Source organism: Ursus maritimus, unplaced genomic scaffold (genome assembly GCF_017311325.1).
Source record: "Ursus maritimus isolate PB19 unplaced genomic scaffold, ASM1731132v1 scaffold_1, whole genome shotgun sequence".
In the NCBI taxonomy this organism is placed as follows: Eukaryota; Metazoa; Chordata; class Mammalia; order Carnivora; family Ursidae; genus Ursus; species Ursus maritimus.
In genome coordinates, this window is record NW_024423343.1 from 65,023,507 (window position 1) to 65,040,563 (window position 17,057).

Genomic DNA, 17,057 nt, shown 5'->3' on the forward strand with positions numbered 1-17,057 from the left:
GACCATTTTCTTTCTACCAGGCACTGAGCAGAGTGATAAGGAAAAAAGATGACTAAGACAAAATTACAGTCCTCTAAGAAATTATAAACTAGTGAGAGTTCATGAAACATGATCATGAAATAAAAGGATGCTAGAAAATTATGTTGCCTATTTTTCCACCAGGTCATTTGTCCTTTTGTTTTTGATTTTTGGGAATTCTTTATATATTTTTGACACTAACCATTATTCATTATATGCATTGCAAATATCTTTTTCACGTTTGTAGCTTATTGTTTCTCTTTTTCTTTTTAGAGAGGGAAAGAGAGGGGTGGGGAGGGGCAGAGGGAGAGGGAGAGAAGGAATCTTAAGCAGGCTCCATGCCTAGACTTGGGGCTCAATCTAATGACCCTGACTGAGATCATGACCTGAGCAAAATCAAGTGTCGGCTGCTTAACCGACTGAGCCACCCAGGTGCCCCTGTTTCCTATTCTTTAAGTTGTATTTTTAATGAAAAAAAAAAAATCTCATTAAAGTAATTGAGTAAATTAGTATTTTCTTTTATGATCAGGATTTTTTTGTATAATATTTAAGAAATCCTTCCCTACTTAAAGTCAGGAAAGGGTATTCCTTGAAATTTTTTCTGAAAACAGTAAACTTATTAAAGTCTGCATGCATTTGAAGTTGATTTTTTTGTATGGTGTGAGACAGCAATCTATTTCCTCTTTCGTCTTCTATATGAAGAGTTCATATTTTCAATTCTATTTGCTAAATAACCACACCTTTCTCCAGGGACCTGACACATCATCTTTACCATTTTTGAAGATCCCTCTCTTCTGGGGCTCATTTTTTTCTCTTCTATCGGCCAAGATGTGTATTCCTGCACCAATATCACACTCTCTTCACTACTATAACTTTAGAACAAGCCTTCATATATAGAAAAGAAGTCACTCCTTTTTCTTCTCCTTCAGAAATATCTTGGCAATTCTTGATTCTTTGCTTTTCTATTTAAATTTTAGATTAAACTTGTTAAGTTCCACAATACATGAAGGGGACTTTTACAGAAGGGTTGATGTGTCTGGTCAATAAACATGAAGAATAGCTCAGCATCATCAGCGATCGAGGGAATACACCTCAAAACCACAAGGAGATTCCATTTGAACCTACTGACAAAAGTTCAGAAGTTTAACAATACTAAGTTTTGGTAAGGATATGATCAACAGAATCTCTTCTATACTGCCATTGGGAGTGTAAATTAGTACAAACACTTCAGAAAATATGATGGAATTGTGTAATGTTTAACATTTGCATATATCCTTTCACTTCTCTAGATTCAGGGCCCCATCTTCTCCACCCTGCCCTGTATTCTTAGAAGCTGACCTTTGTAGACTTGGTCAGTGGGTTCTCCTGCATTCTGGCTTCTCCCCGGGTTCAGGCAATGAGAGGTCCTGGCAAAACACTGGAGAGAAGGGTAGAGAGTGAGGTCAGGGTTTTTAGTGAGATCAGCTCCCTCTCTGCCAGACTGTTGTTGGGCTGAAAAAAGCTAGAGACCTCTGTTGGGTAATCCTGTCCTACAGCTGCAGACGCCCCCTTCAGGCTCGAATAACCACTTTCTCCCATTGCCTCGGCACGGATAGAGATGGTTACGGCCCCTGCCCTTGCTGGTCCTAGCACGCTTCATCATCCTGTAACAGGTCCTCTCCTAAACTCCCCTCAGTTACACAATTTGATCTTGTTCCTGCCCGGATCCTCACTGGTACAGCCTAAAACTCAACAATTTCACTGTCAGGCATACACCCAAGAGAAACCAGAGCAGGAATGCTTTCCAGGAGACATGTTCAAGAATGTCTGCAATACACTTTGCACACTTGGGTCATTTAAAAAAAAAAAAGGAACAACCCCAAAGCCAATTGTGATACATTTGCCCAATAAAGTATCATACAAAAGTGAAAATTATTTAACTATAACTACATGCAATAACACAAATAAGTCTTAGAAACCAAATGTTAAGGAAAAAAAAATTGAAGCAAGCCATAGAAAGCTATATATAGCATGATAACCTTTTGATAAAGTTAAAGATTATTTATTTATTTATTTATTACTTGTTTTTAAGTAGACTCCATGCCCAGCATGGAGCCCAACATGGGACTTCAACTCACAACCCTGAGATCAAGACCTGAGGTGAGGTCAAGAGTGGGATGCTCAATGGGCTGAGCCTCCCAGGCACCGCAAAGATCTATCATTTATATGTACATATATAGTGTTAAAACTTTTAAAAAGAAAGGCATGAAAAACACCAAAATTAGAACAATGGTTATCTCCAAGAGGGGGAAGAAGGGATTAGGGTAGCAAGGAACACATGGTAAATTATTGGTAATATTTTATTATTCTAGCTATGAATTGGAAGGTGGACCCTGGGGTTAACATTAATTAATAAAACCATTAAATGAAAACAAAGTATGTTTAATTACATTTAAAAATGAGTAGCAGGTTTAGAAAAGCTGGAATTCCAGGCTAAGATTTTAAAGTTCATTCTCTAAGTAATCCCCTGAAGTTTTTAAGCAGAAAGATGACACAAATAAACATTTAAGTTAACCCGCCAGAAGCGGACAAAAGCAGAAATTCACAAGTTAAGGATCCTTTGCCAAATTCCAAGTGTGAACTGATAGAGTTCTGGCCCTAGAGTCATGGCTGGGGCATGAAAACAGAACAGGGAGGAAAGAGAGGCAGGGCTAAGAACTGGTAGTATGTTTGGTGGCAACACAGAAGGCAAAACCAGGAGAGGGCTGAAATATGGGCCAAGAGTGAATAATCCAGGATAGATTTTTCTAAAACAGGATTTTAAAATTTTAAGTACTGTCTTTTAAGGAGATATGAAGAATTTTAAACTGTTTGATATCGTCTCTGTCGTAGCTGAATGAACACTGAATGCCTCCGTGTCTTTGGCTCTTCCCCGTCCTGACTATTTACTGGAAACTGAATACAAGAGCAAAGCTGCAGCACTCCAAATCCTGCTGGGTTTGAGCGACCTCTGCAAGATCAGTTATATCTATCCATCTGAGAGAGAATATCCAAGGTGTTTTTTTTTTCTTTCTTTTTTTGTATATTTGTTTCTATAAAAGTGGGAAGAGTATCCTTAAATGATATAAAGGGACATCCTGGCTAAAAAGCTTAAAGAAACCCTATTCCAAATACTAGTGTAAGTTATCACTGCTTGAATGCCAGTCATTTTAAATTCAGAATACACTTCTATAACCATTTCCCTTAAAGATCTAAATGGCACGTGATCTTTCGCATTCAATAAAAATAACAAATCTTATTAGTGAATTCGATCCTGTGGGTTGAGTTGTTAATCCCGGTACTCTATTTATACAATTATTTTTCAAGTTTATTTCCTATTTTTATCTTGTCCTTCAACTGCAGGATAGTTCAGGGTTACCTATTTTTAGTGCACTCGAGCACCACACCGCGGAATCGCTTTAACACTTCACTCTATAAGCCCGGCAGTCCTGGACTGCACCTCCCTGCGTTGCAGGCCGCCTGAGATATTGTTATCAGTGTCTTCCACTTTAGACGATGAGTCCAGAGTTTCCTATTCACCTATCATAAGGAACATCTGTGTTGTTACAAGAAGAAAAAAAGAAGGCAACAAAATATTTTGACCACCCCTGTATCTTGGAAGAGACCATCCCTGTATCTTGTGTAAGAAATAAGATAAGGCATGAATACAAATGTTGAAGGTAACATGAATAACTTTAGTAACTCTGGGACTTTGGGCTCACTCTTTGTCCAGTCTCGATTTGGGGAATCCTAATTAGTGAGAATAGTGTTGTTTTATTTTTTAAGAAAAGAAAATCGGAGAAATAAGCTTGACTTCTTGAAGATGCTTTGACAGCTTTCTTTTCTTTTTAAAATCCTTGTCTAGATGAGCTGTCTGTGGAACAAGCTGACATTCATTTAAATAGGAATTTAAAATCTGCCTCAAACATCTTTGATATCTGAGTAGGGGCCAAAATGCCAAGTGCACTTAAGGGATATCTGGTTAATAGTTTTGCAGATTATCCAAGTCAGCTCACTTCTAGAAGGCTGAGCAGTGGGATGAGAAGAAAAAAAAAAGAATATGCAATTCTGCCACAGTGTCGCAGAGTGAGCGAGCAGTGGTTGGGTGAACGGGAATGTATGTTTCCTCCTTCTCCGCCATCAGGCTGTCAATGCCATCTGTTGCACAATGTGAGGAACAACTGAGTTCCTCTTCAACAAACACTGGCAGTTGGTCTTTTCATTTCTTCCCAGAAGTACTTGTCTTTATGAGGACAGAGGTCTCTGGAGCATCACAGAGTTTTGCTTTAAGGAATGTAGCAACATGAAATTAGGAATGCTTTCTTAAAACTCTAAGTGGTCATAAAGAAATGAGAAGAAAAATGGAAAAATACATTATTTCAAGGGTGTCTGTCCAACACAATGTTCCTGATGTGAAATCCCACCACTGCTCCCTTGAAAGGGTATGATTTACCCTAGGAATATCAAAGATGTTGAGACGCAGTCACCAGGGTGTGGAATATCAAAGTAAAGTGCGGTTTTACTTGTTGCAATAGAAGGAAACGACACATGAACACGTATTCAGAGCGATATCACATCTGTGTTATTCACACTATATGGCCCTTAGCACTTCACGTAAGTGTAAAGTTATAAAGCTGTTCAATTAGCTATTTAATGACTACTTCCTCCCTGCTCACCTTTTTCTCCATGAGGACAGACCATATCTATTATATTTACCCTTCATCTGTAGTCCGTAACGCAGAATACATCAACAGCAGCTGGCACTAATCTGTCCTTACTATATGCTCTTCTAAATGCTCTATCGATATTAATCACTTAACCCAGAACAACAATCGGTAGTAATTATTACCTCCATCTTACAAATGAGGAAACTGAGGAACAAATTCTCCAAGATCACATATCTAATAAATAGAAAACCAGAATACGAACCTAGGTACTCTGTGGCCAGAGCTTTCATTCTTCCATACTGCCTATCGTATTAGGCAAGACATACAAATATTTGTTGAGAGAATGAATGAGCAATTCAGTAATTTGTTTTTAGTTTGCCTAAGTGAGAAATAGATCATTTAATTTTTTTCTTCTACTCTCTCATTAGAAATATTGACCCACCTTCCTATAAATGTTGTACATTAAATAGTGGTAGCGGATAGTACTGATGACAATGGCCACGATTCAATCTCAATACAACCATTGCAGAATTTCCTCAAATCCAAAAGAGGCATCAAGGAAATTTTGGTTATTCAGATTAAATTTGCTCAAAGTTGTCTTGATTTCCATTTAAATATATTCTGCCATAAATACATATACGTACATTAAGAAAGCACAGAATCTCTCAAAGCACTTGTAAAACGGCTTACAAACTTAGAAATTCCTTTAAGTGAATTCATTTATAGAATTCAAAAACATTCATTAAATGCCCACTCCATAAAGTGCAATGGCTTCTAACCATTTCCCTACTTCTCCCCAAGGCCTTTATTACTCCTTCTATAGAGTAGAATAACTGAACGGTCACTTTCTTCAAATTTGTACTCACTATGTATTTTAAACTTGGCTTAACTACTGCTTGTCTCCATTTTAATAGGTTTCCAAAAAGGAATAAATTTCACTGTTTCACAAATAACAGAATTCTTTAAGAATCATAAAGAATAGCAGATATGTGTATCAATAAATGTATTTGTTCCAAAATTCTACTTCATGATAAAATTGTAGTAACATTTCAGGAGGAGAGATTTTATTGCTTTTGCTAAAATCAATTTCATTTGGGAGTGCAAAGGGTCCTGAGTAAGGCAGTGAGGTCTGTGTTGTGGGCCAGAACACCAAAGAGCTGGGTCCCAGTCCCCCTAATGCCATCAGTTCACTGGGAGAGCCGATCCAAGCCACTTAACTTCTCAGAGCCTCAGTTCCTTCATTAGTAATACTAAGATTCTATTGAATGACCCTTGTCTCTTCTAGAAAACATATATTTTAATGAATTATCACACCAGTACTGTGAATTGAATAGTAACATGCTTTAAAGTAGCCATTTGGGGGGGGGGCGTTGGGTGGGGGGAAACCTGTCCTTTCTTGAAATCTAGATTCCATCTAAGTGGTATTGTTTCTGTATGAAGAAACAGAATGAGGATGGTGAAGTGACTTGTGTAAATGATCTCATTCGGGAGGCACCGAGGGGACAGAGACTTGTCATTGCCAAGTAAGTCACATTTAAATTCCCTCAAGCCTTGAGAAATAATGTGAGGGAAAGAGCAAAAATAGCACAGTCATTCCTTTGGACCAAGTCGACTCCTAGGCCTCCTGAGAGCACCACAGCTGTGTATTCATCTATATGCAAAGAGAAATAATAAGAATCATCTATATTTGGCACATGGTGCTTTTCTATATACCAGTGCACTCATCTATTAATATATTTTATGCTGAGCCTTTCGGTAAGGAAAGATACACCATGCACACTGCCTCATGCTCAGCTACAGACACATATTGAAGATGCTTCTTTCCCCTGAAATACAGAAAATTGCAAGAGCACACAGCCCCACGAAACCAACCAGAATGAAACTGGAGGCAGCTGTATCTGATTGAAACCGTGGAGAGAATTGAGATTGACAGAGTTGCAGGGCTAGGAGGTTAATGAGTCCATAGTCCTGCCTCCAGGCAGAACTGTCTTGAACCATTCCAGGCAAATGACAGCTCAGCCTCTTGGAAAAAAAAAGAAAAAGAAAGAAAAGAAAGAAAAGAAAGAAAAGAAAGAAAAAAGAAAAGAAAGAAAGAAAGAAAGAAAGAAAGAAAGAGAAATCTTCACAACATGCTTCAGTAACATATTCCATTGTCTAAATGTCCTTATCCTCATAAAGTTCTGAAAGCAATCTAAATCCACCCTCTTCTCTGTTTAATCTCCATGTTGACAGATACATAGAATAATAAACTGACAGAAACGTCAAAGATGATGAGAGCCTTAGAGATGGGTCACAGGATTGGTTATCCTCACCTTTCCAGAGACCTGGGAGGAGAAAATAATTAGCAAGTCTGTGGATTGTGGTTCTAGTTACAGTAATATTATGAGTCCAACTATTTGTTTTTATAAATAAGACCTATTTGCAAATTTGCCTTGTACTTTATAGCAAGGACTATAGGTCTAGTAAATGCTATCCTGAGCTGAAACATGTAATCAAAGAATAGGTTCTTATGTTAAAAAAGCAAAGGAAATACAGAGCTACAGAGCTGATGTGCACACAGACCCATACTTCTTTTTTTTTTCTAATTCTTTTTTGTTACATTATTTCAGTTTACTTCTTACATATAATACTAAAAAACATTATATGTATATACTTACATATAATTACAGTTTACTTCTTACATATAATACTAAAAAACAGATTACTTTTTTTTTTTTTTTACTTCTAGGCATTATGAATGATGAATGTGTTGACAGCATCACATAGAGGAAAAGAGTAGGGTTAAGCCCAGGTTTCAAATCCCTTGTCCACTACTCATCGACTGCATGGTTTCAAGCAAGCTGCTTGATCTCTGAGCTGTAGTACCCTCACGTATAAGGTGGGACTAATCATATTTACTTCACATCAGTCTGAGAAAACAGAATGGGATAGCACTGGGAAAAGTATCTAGGATTTAGTAGGCACTAGAATAAATGTTAGTTGACCATCATCTGATCTGTAGCACTCTGCCTTTCCATCCTCTTCTCCATTCCTATTATAAGTTCTGAGAATTGATCGAGGGACAAACCAGCCTCCTCTGAGTGTCACTGGACTGTTTCTGCTTCCATTCGGCCTCTCTTCTCTGTTGCTGGTCCCCAAGTGAACTCAGGAGGGCATTTCCCTTAGAGACATAAAGGGGAAGAGCAAGGGAACTTTCTGATGCCAAGTTAAAACGAACGCTGGATTTTAACTTGAATTTTTAAAGGATCTGTGCATGTTACATTTGTGCTAAGAACAAGCAGATGAAATTCAAATTCTAAAACACTATATTCATTTTTAGAAAGCTGTAATAGAACTGCTTTGTCCAAAGGATAAAAAGACTGATTCAAAGATAGACTACTTTTTAGCTCAAAGGAGTGAGCAATAAAGTAACTATTATTCATTTTGAAGTAGAAATGCTAATATCTACACAATTTGAAAGAGATTTAAATAACATTATCAAAGTAATATGTTCTTATTACATAAAACAGAGATAAATGTAGAGACATTTTATAACATCACTCCTAATTTTATGATCTAGAGAAAACCACTAGCAATATTTGGATATACCTTCTCTCTTTTTCTGCGCATATTCTGATGAGCAGGACTGCTTTCAAGTTCAGGTTCTGCCGCTTACTAGTTGGACGTGGTCAAGTTGTTTAGTTTCTCTAAGCATTTGACACTGCATCTGAAAACCAGCATCAGCTTCAAAGAGTAATTGCGATGACTAGTGAGATAACATGTATGAAGCATGTGCATGGTACATGAAAAGCACTCAATTACGTCAGCTAGTGTTATTACGATTTTTGCTATGTCTTATATTTTAAATGCAAAAATGAGAATTCAAGGAGAGGAAACAAAGGTCACTAACAAGCTATTGTGATGTGGGTTTTGGAGTCTGTGCAGTACAGAAAATCTGATTTCTCACATAACAACATAACAGACAATTCATTGAACGCTTTGCTATGTGGTTCCAGACACGATGATATTATAGCCCATTTAATCCTCACAACAGTCCTATGAGACAGGTGGTACTATAACTATTACTATTACTATCCCCATTTTACAGGTGGGCAAACTGAATCAGAGAACAGGTGAAGCAACATGCAAAGTCTCACAGCTAAGTGGCAAAGCTGGCATTTGAATGCAATCAATCTAGTTCCAGAGTCCATTCTTGTAAACAAATACAGAAGAGTTTAATATTGAGCAGGTATTTTTGTAAATATTACAGTTTAAGGCAAACATTCTAAAAAGCACATGATTTGCAACGAATTAGAAAAAGACCAGATAGATAAATACCAAGAAAAGAATTAGATGTCGTATTCTTTTAGATAGCATATTTTTCAATGTTCCCAACTGGCCCCGTATGCCCATCCAGCAAAATTACAGGACCTCACATTCGATCCATTTCTTCTGAACTTTGTAGGTAGCTAGAAATGGTTAGGCAGCAAGCAATATTCTTGGAAAAATAGATTTGTATTACCCTTGGAAACAGACTGTGTTGCAAGAAAGTCTTTGGCATAAAACAAGGCTGAGTATACACAGTTGTCTCTCAGATGGTGTGGATTTGGAAACATAAGTGGACAAGCCAAACCCTTTAAGTCTTCCTTAGCCTTCGAATTGAATTCCAGAATGTGTTTTTGATGTCACTATGTAGAATTTCTGCTTATCCTTATTTATTCCTGAATAATATTCCACTGAGTGGCTGAAACAATGGCTATTGAATACAAACAAGTTTCCTCAGTCATTCCAACCTGAGTGACAGCTCTGTGCTCTCCAAGTTCATCTACTCATCCCTCTTGGATAGTGGTGCAAAAAGAAAAGAAAAAGCATCCCAAAGCACAAGTATGGTCAAATGATAAAGCAAAACTGCTGTCAACTTTTTGGTAAAACTGATACATTCAGATATCACTGATGAAAGTGTAAACTAGTATATACCTTTAAAAAAACAATTTGGCAACACTCACGGAGTGTATGGTAAAATGTTCATCCCATTTGGCACAGTTCCCCCTATTCCTGGGAATTTATCCTAAGGCAATAATTAAAAAGAAAAAAAAACCCATAAAAGTAGAGAGAATTCAAATGCAGTGTTAATTATAAATAAAACCTAAGAAGCAAACTGATTGTTCAACAATAGACAAACAGATAAGTAAACATCCATGGAATATTTTGTTCCCTTAAATAATTATAAACACGGACTGTATAATAACACAGAAAAACAAAAAGTTGAAAAGCAGAGCACGAAGTGATCTGTATAGTTTGATTATACCACGGCATGTAAATAAACGGGCAGGTAGCAGTGCATAATGGAGGCAAGGATGTGAAAATAGAAATAAGGACTGTGAGATTTTTTCTTCTTAAATCTCTTTAAGTGTTGCTTGAGATTCGCAAAATAATTAACAAATAAGTTTGCTGAAATGGATGAAGAGGTTTCTTTGTCATCAGAAAAGCAGGTCAATTGTCCTCTTCTCACACCCAGCGACTGAAACCAACCAATCGAACACATCAAAAACTAAACTCCTTGCCTTCAAAGAGAGCTGGTATGTTTAGAGATTATATATGAAATGGCCCGTCTAATTGAGAAAAGAGATTGAGAACTTCCAGGGTAGGGTCTTCAACTGGCAGTAAGATTGCACTTCAAAAAATTATATTCTTCCTTCCTTCTTTCCTCTTCCTCCTTCCTTCCTTCCTCTCTCACTTCCTTCCAACATTTCTCTCTCTTTCTGCAAACTACAGCAAACAGAGATATGGCTCCTTTCCTCATTCCTTTGACAAAAGTACTTCCCATAGGCACCTGGGTGGCTCAGTTGGTTAAGTGTCTGCCTTTGGCTGGGGCCATGATCCCACCGTCCTGGGATTGAGCCCCATGTTGGGCTCCCTGCTCAGTGAGGAGTCTGCTTCTCCCTTTCCTTCTGCTCCTCTCCCTTGTTTGTGCTCTCTCTCTCAAATAAATAAATTTAAAAATAAAAAATAAGATAAAATACAAAAGTGCTTCCCATAATCATCAATGTGAATTTAAGCCTACCTTTTTAGTGCCTATTCATTTTTTTCTTTATCGTCTATCTTGATATGACTATTTTACTTTTCATTTCTATTTGCTATGCATAGTTGATTCTCCAATATTCTTTTATTCACTCTCAACCTGTTTTGTGTGTCTTTTAAAGGATACCCTGGCTGACTGGCTATATTTTCATTGTTCGTAGTGAACAGCTTCATGTCTTAAATAGCCCTATATTTGGTTAATTTCTCAGAAGAACTAAATGACAGTGACTTCATGTCACTAAGAATATCCAATTATTCCTGTCTTTTATTTCAATTCTTTGTTGCAAACAGAGGAAATGCTTTCAATTTCTTTACATTTTTTCCATATAAATAGATGGCTTGTGAGGAAATTAAAGGCTCTTTTTCACCTGTTATTTAAATAGTTTCTGTCACTTAGGTTATATAGTTTGTGGTATGGTTGATTAGTATATCTATTTTTCATTCATGTCGGGGTAAACTAGCTAGACATCTACTGATTCAGTCTGTCTGCAGTGATTATACCCTGATTTTGTGTTGCTAGTGATTTATTTTCTGAGTCACCCAAACCAGAAACATTTTTTTCCCCAAGTGGATCATTGCCCTAAAGCACTTTTCAACTTAGTAAATACAAGTATAAACTGGGCTTTTTATTTGTCATGAGTCTTGATTACAGGCAAGGACTCTAACGTGACTCTGTTTTTCGACTTAGATCTTTTAGCATTTGAAAATGCCACGTATTCATACAGAAAGTTATGCTTCTCAAATGGGAATGTAACACCATAGGGCAATTTCTCTGCTTTGATAGGTGACATGTAAGTGCATTTCTGAAGTCTAACTGAACCGTTACAGATGGATCCTGGAGCAGTGCCATCATGGACCACTAGCACGCAGGCTTTGTTTTACAGTAGCCACAGAGAACCTACTATGTGTTAGGCTCAATGTGGGACCCTGGGACACAACAGAAAACAAACCTCACCCTCTCTGCATCCTGTGCCCTTCACCTGCAAAATGGGATACATAACTTATCTATGAGGCCCCTTTTAAATATAAAGTCTCTACTAAAGCTAATTGTTTTTATTTCAAGAATCATAGGAGACACATTTTAGTATAAGCAAAACATTTTTAAAAGATAAAGATATTTTAAGTGATGCCGGTTCAATGTTTAGAGTTTGGTGGACAATAATAGGGTAGACATTAACTGGGGATGGTTAAGGGCATCTTTGAATATAGCTATAGATACGTATATTTATATTCTCAAATATTTGCGTATCGCACAAAAAATTTAAATGTGGAGGCTGCCCTGTGCCCTCAGAACCTTGAGCAAGGCATTGAAACATGACCAACACAACACAATACGGCAAAGCAGAAGTTAGAGGTTTTCTCATGTAGGGTAAAATCATTGAAAAATTCAGCACATCTATTGACTATTTCTACTACCATGATACTGAGATAAAAGGACAGTCCCAGAATATTATATACAGATTTCAGAAAATCCAATCTTGAACATTCCAAATGCATAAGAGAAGTAGGTGTATTTGTACCATCTTACGCAAGGAGTCATTTGTAGATTTTCTTTAAAAGGAACTCTTTAGGATCCTTCCACTAGACATTTATAACATGATCCATGTGCAAAGTTTCCATTTCTGTCCAGTTTCTCAATAACAAATCTATTGTGTAAAGCGTAGTCTACTTGCAATCTTCTTATACCATACTAAGCAAGGCTGAGTAGCCTCAAGGTCATTCAGACTGGCTGTTGGCTTCCGTAGGAAGACAGCCCCAAGCTATTTAAGGAATATCTGGCTGCTGGAGAGCTTGGAGCCAAATTTGTGGCTCATCACTAGCAAGTGTTTTTTTTTTTTTTTAAATATTAACCTCACTCCTGGCTCCATTTAACTTTTCCATTCTTAATTTTCCTTTACCATGTTTAAAAATATTAATTTAAAAAATTTCTAAATCTTTTTTTATTCTGAGTCATTTATTTATTTATTTTTAACTTTTCTCTAAATCTTTCTATGTGAAGAAGAAAATCTCAGTAATCTGCCCTATATTGTTTTTGGTGCATATGTGGCTGTAAATATGTAAATAGGGATCAAATAATTTTTGTGATTATTGGGAAATGCAAAAGACCCGAATTATGAAACAGCCCATTGCCTTAATTTTGTTTATGCCAAAATAGAAAATAAACATAAAAAATTGTCACTTTTTAACAGACAGTAACTTGTGTTGATAAACACAAAGAGCTAGCATGGGAAAGTGACTTACTTAAATATATGTTTTATTTGAAGTAATCCTAATAGTATTTATTTATAAATTAAGTTCTAAACAACATACGAGTCCGCATAAACAGACTACGACATTTTGACAACTCTACCTCAATCTTTAGAATGGTGTATCGAAGTTGATTTACAGCATGATCCTCATGAAAATACCTATGACATCTCCATGAGTACACACTGAAACGATAGTAATCAGTGAAACTTCTGTGATTTCCACATGAATCAACAGTGATGCATTGCTTAATGTAACATGCAATTACATCATGTTTAATTTATGTGGAAATGTTTGGATATGCTTAAAATGTCTGTGGCAAATCATTTTGGGATCTTAATTGAATATTCTTCTGTGATAAATTACTCTTAAATATTGAAATAATATTCTGATATAACTACAATTTATTTTGAAAGGTTCCAACAACCCCAAATCATTATATTATTCTCTTTGTATGATCCAAAGTTGCATCCTTCAGGAATTTATTTTACTATCCTGTAGCAAATAATTCTAACATTTCTAAAATGCTTATTTCCATCCCGTATTTGGTTATCATTTTTTAAAACCCAAAATAATTTTGATATTTTAATATATTAAATATAATGGTGAGCTATTAGTCTCTCCAATATGAAAAATGCTTCGAGTTAAAATTTGACACTCTTTTTACCAATAAGCTACTTAATTTAATATACTAAAGTAGTAATGTTCTATTTCTAGACTCAATTACTTTATTATCAAGAATACTGAGGAAAGCAGTTCAATTTCACGGTAGAGACTAGTTGAAATGTCACTCTTATGATTAGTACAGGAAAAATTTTATGTGAGGTTGAGAAATAAATATTTTTAATCATAAAAATATTATCTAAAAACCAATAACTTTCCAGGTACAATCTCCACAACTATAAAATCCAGAAATGAGAAATTCTCTGGGGCTTAAATAACTACCTAATGAAACATTTAAGTCAAATAAACTCTATTTTGAAATTTTTATGTCTATTTACTTGAAATGTAATACTTCTTAGAGCAATAGTTCCTTCAAGTAATTTAACTTAATTAAAATAGATACAAATTTGTATTACTCCACTAGTTATAAGCTTACATTGATCTACGGCTTTTTGTATCATTTTCCAGAAAATGAACCAACAACAAATTAGGAGACTGTGTCTAGTCAGAGTTCTTGGTCGCAAATAAACAGGAGCAAAAACAAAGCAACGTGATTCAGCAAAAAGGGAACATGGGGACTAAATGGGCTCGTTCTGTATTGCAGCTGAGGGATTCATTGAATTTTATGACTCCCCTCCTCCACTCCACTTTTGTTTGCCTTCAGCTTGAAACTCAGTGGGTTATGATTCTTGACCCAATATGGTGAGGGATACAAGCCCTTGGTGGACTTGCTTAAATAAGGCTGCTGTACACGGACACTTTCTTCCTACCCACAAGAGGAGCAGTAACTCTACTTTCCCTCGAGGGGAACAAGCAAACACAGTAACACAGCGACAACAGTAACCATCTTTTCTCTTTTGGTCTTTGTTTTCGGTTGCTTACATAGGGTGCAAAGAACCAAATTAATTAGGTTCAGCCTTAGCTTCCAATTCAGTGGAACCCCTACTCTCATGGTGCTGTTAGAATCCAAGATCAAAAGGATAGGAAGCAAATTATTGGCAAAAGAGTCAGTAAGTATAATCCTAAGAGCCTCCATAACAATTTCGAACCCTAGGATTCCAGACTTGTATACTCTGGTCAAGGGGAAAAAGAACTCCACGTGATGGTCATTCGTGCAGAACATAAACCATACTTTGTAAAACAGCACCTCAGACTCCCAAGGTGTTGACTCTTGGATAAAGCACATCTGAATCTTTGAGGATTCGTTTCTTCTGAGTAATGGGGCATGCAATAATACCAATGAATTCCTTGAACATTAGCCTTTTGGCTTGTTTCTTCAAAAAATTAGTTCCTTTAAACTGAAGCAATTTTGCTTGGGATACCATGGCCTTTATAAGGCAACCAATTAATCTATGGATCATGTAATGACAAGAAAAATGACCAGGGAAACCAAAACAAACCCACACTAAATAATCTACTGCAATAAGGAAAAACTGCTGCTAACCACTCTGTATCGCCCAAAAGATAATAAGTTAGTATCCCATACAGACAAACTAACACCAAATAGTCCTTTGGTTCCACTAGGTATCATGCTTTTCAGGATTTCCTGATCAGCTACCAATAATAGAAAATGGAGCATTCATCAAAGCTGAAGCCAGATGGCCATTGCTATACGTAATCTTCATTCCCTCCACAAGGGACACCTGGTTCATGAATCCACTGGCCTTGCTGAGAAAGGAGGTTGACCTGTATCTACTGAGTGGGTCATCTCATCCACATTAGAGGCCTTGTGGTGAACATATAACTTCCTGAGAAATATACTCAGATTCTGGGCTCACTCTGAGAGATCATATTCATTCAGCATAACCTTTCCCCAAACTCCCTCCACAACCCTCCGATCCTGCTTTTCCAACCGCCTCGCCATCCAACTAGTCCACCAGTCATTGAATTGGGTGTAGGTTCCTGTTCTGGTTATCTTTGCTGCATAAAAAAAATTAACCCAGGGGCGCCTGGGTGGCTCAGTCATTAAGCCTTCGGCTCAGGGCGTGATCCCGGCATTATGGGATCGAGCCCCGCATCAGGCTCTTCCACTGGGAGCCTGCTTCTTCCTCTCTCACTCCCCCTGCTTGTGTTCCCTCTCTCTCTGTCAAATAAATAAATAAAATCTTTAAAAAAAAATTAACCCAACATAGCAGATTACAACAAATATTTTATTATAATCATGAATTCTGCAGATAAGGAATTCAAGTGGTCCACTGGAGATGACCTTTCCCTGCTCTGTGATGTCCGCTGCCTCACCTAGGAATCTTAAAGCCTGGGGATGACTTAATGGCTATGGGCTAAAGTCCATACCTGCCACCTAGACTGGGCTCACTCAGGGACTAGGACTGGGGACTGGAGCACTTACATGTGGACTGTCTTGGCGAACACACAGCATGATGCCACAAGGTAGTAAGATTTCTTTCCCAGTGATCACAGAAAATAATTTAATTGGATGTTTCACTTTTGCATACTAGAATCAGGCAGATCAAAATTCCATTCCTAAAATGACTAGGATTTTAAATTCCCTCACCCTCAACCAGGCCAGATGAAAGTGCTGGGTTTTGCCAATTTCACTGAGGTTCTGTGCTGCAACTCACTACTGGTAACAACTTCTTTTAAATTGGGGTCTTAGTTGCATAACAAAAACTGACTCCGGTTCTACTAAGCAAAAAAGGACCCCAGTGGAAGAATATGGGGTGACTTGGATAGTCCACAGGAGGGCTGAAGAACCAAGTTCAGAAAGTGGGTCTGAATTAGGCGCTAGGAAGTACATAATGTATTTAAGCTCATATTTCATGATCAGCATGGAGGGGGCATTGCCACCATCAGTGCTGCCACTGGATTTGTGCTGTCGCTGCTGACATGAACAGCCACTACCACTGTGACTTGACTTAACTGCTCTGTTGCCCCCAGAACAACCCCTAACTACCTCTGATTCAGGAACTTCCTCCATATCCAATATTCCTGCACAGACCTTCCTGCTGGCCACACCTAAGTGACATGCCCGCATCTATCTTAGCTCTTGGGGTTAGAAGAGGGGATGAACNCTCTTCCAGTTCCATTGAGGGAAATGGGGCTTTGCTTCATCACATTTACACAACAGAACTCCTACCAAATAGGAAAGGGGCTTGGATTATGGGCAGTCAAAAATAAAGCAAATACTCATTGAACATGATCATCTGATGATTTAATAATTAAAATGAATGGGTGAATTAAGAGTAAAGTTTAATTAGTTCAAGCAATTACTTCAATACTAAGAGCCCCCAGATTCTTGCTTTGGTAGTGGCACGTAACTGGGTAAATGATTTAACCTCTCTAGTTCTCTTTCTCATGCATAAAATGAGGGTTTGACCTATGATCGCTAATTTTCATTATAACTAACTTCTCCTTCTTTTTAAAAAT

At 37.3% G+C, this 17,057-nt stretch overlaps 1 long non-coding RNA gene across 2 annotated transcripts in view; it reads right to left on the reverse strand.

The window, feature by feature from the left end:
* Positions 1-17,057, reverse strand: part of LOC121105874 — a 61,483-nt gene that overhangs the window by 12,057 nt on the left and 32,369 nt on the right. The window contains exon 1 of one of the 2 annotated variants that reach the window (XR_005838655.1): positions 1,357-1,678. The exons of the other annotated variant lie outside the window; for it this stretch is intronic. This is a non-coding gene — a long non-coding RNA (uncharacterized LOC121105874). Of the gene's footprint in view, positions 1-1,356; positions 1,679-17,057 lie in introns of those variants that run through there. 2 annotated transcript variants of the gene reach the window in all.